Genomic DNA, 8,632 nt, shown 5'->3' on the forward strand with positions numbered 1-8,632 from the left:
TGGACCCCACAGGATCCCCACCTACCTCAACTCACCTTCTCTCTTCTTCACCAATCACCTTAATCTCTCTTCCCCATCACCTCTTCACCACTCACATCCATCCATCTCTTTCCCACCCAATCCCACCCATATGGCCGAAACATACACATCTCTCCATCTCCTCCATATTTTCTTCTCCTTCTATTCTTTCTTCTTTGCTCGAGGGCGAGCAACATTCTAAGTTTGGTGTGGTAAAAGCATAGCTTTTTTGTTTTTTCATAACCATTGATGGCACCTAAGGACAGAGAAACCTCAAAAAAAAAAAAGAGAAAAGGGAAGACAAAAAATTTTTCCACCTCCGAGTCGTGGGAGATAGAGATATTCATCTCAAGGGTCCATAGCTTAATAGAAGAGCATTTGACTGCACATCAAGAGAGCATGAGGAATTCCCTCATCAAGAAATTCCTGAGATACCTCAGGGGATACATTTTCCTCCACACAACTATTGGGAGCAACTAAGGATAATAGCACCAAAATCACTAGGGATCAAGCAACATAGGCAAGGTAGAGACATAAAGGACCTCAAAAAGCACCATTAGTCCTTCAAAAAGGCGCCACCCTCACTAAGGTGGACTCATTCCTTAACTTGTTCTTATCTCTGTTTTTCGATTTTTATGCTATATGTGTGTTTATGTTTTGTGTCTCTACCTCATGATCATTAGTATTGAGTAACTATGTCTTAAGGATATTCTTGAAAGAATGATGAACAAAGAGAAATGCTATTGATAATATGAAAAATCATGAAATTGATTCTTGAAGCAAGAAAAAGCAGTGAAAAAGCAAAAGCTTGAAAAAAAAATTTGGCGAAAAAAATTTAGAAAGAAAAAGAAAAAGCAAGCAGAAAAAGCCAATAGCCCTTAAAACCAAAAGGCAAGGGTAAAAAGGATCCAAGGCTTTGAGCATCAATGGATAGGAGGGCCCAAGGAAATAAAATCCAGGCCTAAGCGGCTAAATCAAAGTTGTCCCTAACCATGTGCTTGTGGCATGCAAGTCCAAGTGAAAAGCTTGAGACTGAGTGGTTAATGTCATAATCTAAAGCAAAAAGAGTGTGCTTAAGAGCTCTGGACACCTCTAACTGGGGACTTTAGCAAAGCTGAGTCACAATCTGAAAAGGTTCACCCAGCTATGTGTCTGTGGCATTTATGTATCCGGTGGTAATACTGGAATACAAAGTGCTTAGGGCCACGGCCAAGACTCATAAAAGTAGGTATGTTCAAGAATCAACATACTTAACTAGGAGAATCAATAACACTATCTAAAATTCTAAGTTCTTATAGATGCCAATCATTCTAAACTTCAAAGGAAAAAATGAGATGCCAAAACTGTTCAGAGGCAAAAAGCTACAAGTCCCGCTCATCTAATTAGAATTAATATTCATTGATATTTTGGAATTTATAGTATATTCTCTTCTTTTTATCCTAATTTACTTTTAGTTGCTTGGGGACGAGCAACAATTTAAGTTTGGTGTTGTGATGAGCGGATAATTTATACGCTTTTTGGCATTGTTTTTAGGTAGTTTTTAGTATAATCTAGCTACTTTTTGGGATGTTTTCATTAGTTTTTATGATAAATTCACATTTTTGGACTTTACTATGAGTTTGTGTGTTTTTCTGTGATTTCAGGTAATTTTTGGCTGAAATTGAAGGACCTGAGCAAAACTCTGATAAAAGGCTGACAAAAGACTGCTGATGCTGTTGGATTCTAACCTCCCTGCACTCGAAATGTATTTTCTGGAGCTACAGAACTCCAAATGGCGCTCTCTTAACGGCGTTGGAAAGTAGACATCCAGAGCTTTCCAGCAATATATAATAGTCCATACTTTATTCGTGATTAAACGACGTAAACTGGCGCTCAACGCCAGTTCCATGCTGCATTCTGGAGTCAAACGCCAGAAACATGTTACGAACCAGAGTTGAATGCCAAAAACACGTTAAAACTTGGCGTTCAACTCCAAGATAAGTCTCAGCTCGTGTATAGATCAAGCTCAGTCCAAGCACACACCAAGTGGGCCCTAGAAGTGGATTTATGCATCAATTACTTACTTCTGTAAACCCTAGTAGCTTGTTTAGTATAAATAGGACTTTTTACCAATGTATTAGACATCTTTGGATTATTTTTGGATTACCTTATGATCCTTTGATCACGTTCATGGGGGCTGGCCATTCGGCCATGCCTGAACCTTCATCACTTATGTATTTTCAACGGTGGAGTTTCTACACACCATAGATTAAGGGTGTGGAGCTCTGCTGTACCTCAAGTTTCAATGCAATTACTACTATTTTCTATTCAATTTCACTTGTTCTTATTCTAAGATATTCGTGCACCATTGGCCATCCCGAGTTGGACCCGGATGTTCAGATCCTGAACCAGCCAGATGGAACCATTGCTGCTGTCCCGCGTACGACCCATCCTCCTTCGCCCCGAGATGCCGCCATTGAGGAATCTTCGCATCCTTTATAGTTTCTGATTTGTTTTCATATCCGTGATGGCTTGACTTGTGGGTCTTTTGAACTACTATTTTGTGACTGCTTGGTCTATTCTGACTCTAGACACTTTTAGTTGCCTTTCTTTTAGCAACTTTATTTAGAAAAATAAAGTAATTTCTTCAGCTCTTGTGGTCAACTTCTAAGTGGCCTCTTGAGTCTGTTTTATTGTAACAGCTTTATTTCTTTGTGATATGCTTGCCTGTAGATTTCTTTAGCACTTTCCAGGAATCTTCAGAGTGTTGGAGTCTTGTTGTTCAACCTCTTTTGATTGCCTTTGTGCTTTGTTTATTTCCTACCTTAGCTGAAGTGTCCTTTTTAAGGCTAGTTCTTTGTTTGAGTATTCTTTGATAGAATAGTTTGTAAATTGATTTTGGCGAGGTCGTGGTATTTTAGATCGAGTTGTCTCCCTTTTGACGCACGCCTTCTGCTAGTTGATTCTTTTAGTTGATCTTTTCTTGAGTCATTTCTAGTAGTCCCTTGGGTTTACTTTTTATAACTCTGTCGCTTGTGGTCGCCTTGGGCTGACTTCTTCATGTCGGTCCGCTCCAAGTTATTTTTAGTAATCCATTTTATTTGGACCTTGCCAGGTCTCTTTTTTTTATGGATTACTTTTTATAACTTTTTGTAGCTTTGTCGGGCCTACTTCGTCATATCGGTCCCTTCTAAGTTATTTCTAGTAATCCATTTTTTTGGACCTTGTCCGGTGTCTTTTTATGGATTACTTTTTATAACTTTGTAGCTTTGGTCCGACTTCTTCATGTCAGTTCCTTTGGAAGTTATTTCTAGTAATCCATTTTTTTTGGACCTTGTCCGGTGTCTTTTTATGGATTACTTTTTATAACTTTGTAGCTTTGGTCCGACTTCTTCATGTCGGTTCCTTTGGAAGTTATTTCTAGTAATCCATTTTTTTGGACCTTGTCCGGTGTCTTTTTATGGATTACTTTTTATAACTTTGTAGCTTTGGTCCGACTTCTTCATGTCGGTTCCTTTGGAAGTTATTTCTAGTAATCCATTTTTTTTGACCTTGTCCGGTCTCTTTTTATGGATTACTTTTTATAACTTTATAGCTTTGGTCTGACTTCTTCCTGTCGGTTCCTTTGGAAGTTATTTCTAGTAATCCGCTTTTTAGGGCTGGCCAAGCCTCTTTTTAGGGATTACTTTTTATAACTTTTCGTCGCTTTAATCTGGTCTGACTTCTTTTGCGTCGGTCCATTCCAAGTTATTTCTAGCAATCCATTTTTGTTTCAGACCTCGTCAGGCTTCTATTCATGGATCGTTTTTTTATAACTTCTTGCATTATTCTATTTTTATCGCTTTTCATCTTGCCAATCTTGTAGAGTTTGATCCTTGTTTGGTCGATCTTTGATGAATTCGGTTTTCATTCTTTGTCAACCGCGTCGGGCAGCGAATTTGGTTTTCACTTTTGCCGATCTATAGCTTTATAATCGGGCAATGAATTTTTGCGTTTTCAGATTAATGCGTCTTAATAAAGAGAATTTTGTAGAAAATCTGAAAAAACTTTATTCAAAGTAGAAAATAGGCAAATATATACATGTGGGTGTTCACTCTTCTTAAGTTAGGTAATTTTGTAGATCTTGGCTTGGTGCCTCATTAAAAAACCTTTTTTTAGGAAAAAGAGTGCACCTTTGTCCTAAGTTCTTTTATTACCTTTTAACTATAATACCTTCTTAGGTTGCAGGTGTGCCATGATCTCGGTAGCTCTCGGCCCTCGAGTTCGAACACTTTGTAGTAACCTTTTCCTAGTACCTTTGTGTTTCGGTAGGGTCCTTTCCAATTAGCTGCTAGCTTTCCCTCTCCAGGTCGACTTGTTCTGATATCATTTCGGATTAGGATGAGGTCATTGTTGGCGAAGCTTCACTGCACTACCTTTTGATTGTATCTTAAGGCCATGCGGCGTTTTAGTGCTTCTTCTCTTATCCGAGCTCTTTCTCGGACTTCTGAGAGTAGGTCGAGCTATTCCGTTTGAAGTTGGGAGTTAGCTTCTTCGCTGTAGAGGATCATTTTGGGAGATCCTTCTTCAACTTCTATCGGTATCATTGCCTCCATTCCATAAGCCAATCGGAAGGGTGATTCCTTTGTGGTGGAGTGTGGAGTTGTCCGATAGGCCCATAGGACTTGTGGGAGCTCTTCGGTCCAGGCTCCCTTAAAGTGGCCTTAGACAGATCAGAGACTAAGTTTGCTAAGTTAGAGGTACTCTGTTCATAATTCTCTGTCTGTTGTTGAGAAGATGATGGGTAAGGCTTGATATTGCTGAGCCTATTTCTTCCACCATTATTAATGCCTTGTTGAGGCTTTTGTTGATCCTTCCATGAGAAATTTGGATGATTTCTCCATGATGAATTATAGGTGTTTCCATAAGGTTCACCCATATAATTCCTCTGCTATTGCAGGGTTCTCAGGATCATAAGCTTCTTCTTCAAAAGATGTTTCTTTAGTACTGTTGGATGCATTTTGCCATCCATTCAGACTTTGAGAAATCATGTTGACTTCCTGAGTCAACATTTTGTTCTGAGCCAATATGGCATTCAGAGCATCAATTTCAAGAACTCCCTTCCTTTGAGGCGTCCCAATATTCATGGAATTCCTCTCAGAAGTGTACATGAATTGGTTATTTACAACCATTTCAATAAGTTCCTGAGCTTCTGCAGGCGTTTTCTTTAGGTGAATGGATCCACCTGCAAAATGGTCCAGTGACATCTTAGAGAACTTAGATAGACCATAATAGAATATATCTATCATGGTCCATTCTGAAAATATGTCAGAAAGACATCTTTTGGTCATCTGCTTGTATCTTTCCCAAGCTTCATAGAGGGATTCACCATCTTTTTGTTTGAAGGTCTGAACATCTACTCTAAGCTTGCTCAGCTTTTGAGGAGGAAAGAATTTAGCTAAGAAGGCCGTGACCAGCTTATTCCAGGAGTCCAGGCTATCTTTAGGTTGAGAGTCCAACCATGCTCTAGCTCTGTCTCTTACAGCAAAAGGGAAAAGCATGAGCCTGTAGACTTCAGGATCTACTCCATTAGTCTTAACAGTCTTACAGATCTGCAAGAACTCAATTAAGAACTGGTAGGGATCTTCTGATGGAAGTCCATGAAACTTGCAGTTTTGTTGCATTAGAGCAACTAATTGAGGTTTCAGCTCAACATTGTTTGCTCCAATGTCAGGAATTGAGATGCTTCTTCCATCAAACTTGGAAGTAGGTGTAGTATAATCACCAAGCATCCTCCTTGCATTATTGTTGTTAGGTTCGGCTGCCATCTCCTTTTCTTTTTCAAAAATTTCAATAAGGTTGTCTATGGATTGTTGTAATTTGGCTTCTCTTAGTTTCCTCTTCAGAGTCCTTTCAGGTTCAGGGTCAGCTTCAACAAGAATGCCTTTTTCCTTGTTCCTGCTCATATGAAGGAGAAGAGAATAGAAAAAGAAGAGGAATCCTCTATGTCACAGTAAAGAGGTTCCTTATTGTTAGTAGAAGAAGAAAAGGAATAAAGAAAGGAAAATCCAAACACAAAGGTGAGGATAGGGGCAGAGATTTGAGATGAAGAGAAGTGTTAGTGAATGAATAAATAAATAGAATAAGATGAGAGACAGAAGTTTTCGAAAATAATTTTGAAAAGGAGTTAATGATTTTTGAAAATTAAGATAAGAAATAAAATTAAAATTTAAAAGTTAAAACAATTAATTAATTAAAAAGAATTTTTGAAAAAAGAGGGAGGTATTTTCGAAAATTAAAGAGAGAAAAGTTGTTAGGTGGTTTTGAAAAAGATAAGAAACAAACAAAAAGTCAAATAGTTAGTTGAAAAAGATTTGAAAATCAAATTTGAAAAGATAAGAAGATAAGAAGATAAGAAGTTAGAAAAGATATTTTAAAATCAAATTTTTGGAAAAAGATAAAATTTCGAAAAAAAAAGATATGATATAAAAGATAAAATAAAAAGATATGATTAAAAAGATATGGTTAGAAAAGATTTAATTTTTAAAATTAAAATTAATTACTTGACTAACAAGAAACTAAAAGATATGATTCTAGAATTTAAAGATTGAACCTTTCTTAACAAGAAAGTAACAAACTTCAAATTTTTGAATCACTCATATTAATTGTTAGCATAATTTTCGAAAATCATGAAATACTATTAAGAAAAAGATTTTTGAAAAATAATTTTTTTAAAATTTTCGAAAATAGAAAAAAATGAAAAACTATTTTTGGAAAAAGATAAAATTTTTAAATTTGAAAATTTGACTTGATTTGTAAGAAACAACTAATTTTAAAACTTTTTGACTAAGTCAACCCAAATTTTCGAAATTTTTGAGAGAAATAAGGAAAAGATATTTTTTTTATTTTTTTTGAATTTTTAATGATGAGAGAGAAAAACATAAAAATGACCCAAAACATAAAAATTTTGGATCAAAACACAAGATGCATGCAAGAACACTATGAATGTCCAGATGAACACCAAGAACAGTTTGAAGGTCATGATCTACATCAAGAACATATTTTTGAAAAATTTTTGATGCAAAGAAAACATGCAAGACACCAAACTTAGAAATCTTTAATGCTTAGACAATATGAATGCCAAAATGCACATGAAAAACAATAAAAGACACAAAACAAGAAAACATCAAGATCAAACAAGAAGACTTACCAAGAACAACTTGAAGATCATGAAGAACACCATGAATGAATGAATTTTCAAAAAATAATGTATAAATTTTTAAAAGCATGCAATTGACACCAAACTCAAAAATTGACTCAAGACTCAAACAAGAAACACAAAATATTTTTGGTTTTTTATGATTTTATGATTATTTTGGATTTTCTTTTAATTTTTTCGAAAAACATATAGAAAAAAAGAAAATAAAAAAATCCAAAATTTTTAATAAGAATTCTAGGAATCTTTCAATATTAGCCTAAAGCTCCAATCTAAGGGTTGGGCATGGCTTAATAGCTAGCCAGCTTTAGAAGATATAAATCAAGCATGTAACAATTGATATTCCAATTAACTTGCCTCTATGCTGATGGTTTTGAAGCCTCAATCCAATTGAGTTAGACATGGCTTTACAGCCAGCCAAGCTTCAACATACTTTATGAAACACTAGAATTCATTCTTAAAAATTTTGAATAGTTTTTCGAAAACAAAGAAAAAAAATTTTGAAAAATATTTTTGAAAACTTTTTGAAAAGAAAAATAAAAAGAAAATTACCTAATCTGAGCAACAAGACGAACTGTCAGTTGTCCATACTCGAACAATCCCCGGCAACGACGCCAAAAACTTGGTGCACGAAATTGTGATCAACAACAATGGCGCCAAAAACTTGGTAGCGCTCTCAAACGTGAATCACACTTAGTCACAACTCCGCACAACTAACTAGCAAGTGCACTGGGTCGTACAAGTAATACCTTACGTGAGTAAGGGTTGATCCCACGAAGATTGTTGGTATGAAGCAAGCTATGGTCATCTTGTAAATCTCAATTAGGCGGATAGTAAATGTTATGGTGTTTTCGAATAATAATATTAAATAAAACATAAAATAAAGATAGAAATACTTATGTAAATCATTGGTGAGAATTTCGGATAAGTGCATGGAGATGAATTGTCCCTGTTGGATCTCTGCTTTCCTACTGCCTTCCCTCAATCCTTCTTACTCCTTTCCATGGCAAGCTGTATGTAGGGCATCACCGTTGTCAATGGCTACATCCCATCCTTTCAGTGAAAATGGTCCAAATGCTCTATCACAGCACGGCTAATCATCTGTCGGTTCTCGATCATGTCGGAATAGAATCCCTTGATTCTTTCGCGTTTGTCATCACGCCCAATAATCGCGAGTTTGAAGCTCGTCACAGTCATTCAATCTCAGAATCCTACTCAGAATACCACAGACAAGGTTAAACTTTCCGGATTCCCATGAATGCATGCCACCATCAATTCTAGCTTATACCACAAAGATTCTGATTAAGAAATCCAAGAGATATGCGCTCGGTCTGAGGTAGAACGAAAGTGGTTGTCAGTCACGCGTTCATAGGTGAGAATGATGATGAGTGTCACAGATCATCACATTCATCATGTTGAAGTGCAACGAATATCTTAGAA

At 36.3% G+C, this 8,632-nt stretch overlaps 1 non-coding gene across 1 annotated transcript; it reads left to right on the forward strand.

The window, feature by feature from the left end:
- The first annotated feature begins 5,301 nt into the window (after positions 1-5,301).
- Positions 5,302-5,405, forward strand: LOC127747315 (small nucleolar RNA R71). The gene has a single exon (XR_008009115.1). It is a non-coding gene; the product is annotated as a small nucleolar RNA R71 (small nucleolar RNA).
- The last annotated feature ends 3,227 nt before the right edge of the window (positions 5,406-8,632 follow it).

Source organism: Arachis duranensis, chromosome 4 (assembly GCF_000817695.3).
Source record: "Arachis duranensis cultivar V14167 chromosome 4, aradu.V14167.gnm2.J7QH, whole genome shotgun sequence".
NCBI lineage: Eukaryota > Viridiplantae > Streptophyta > Magnoliopsida > Fabales > Fabaceae > Arachis > Arachis duranensis.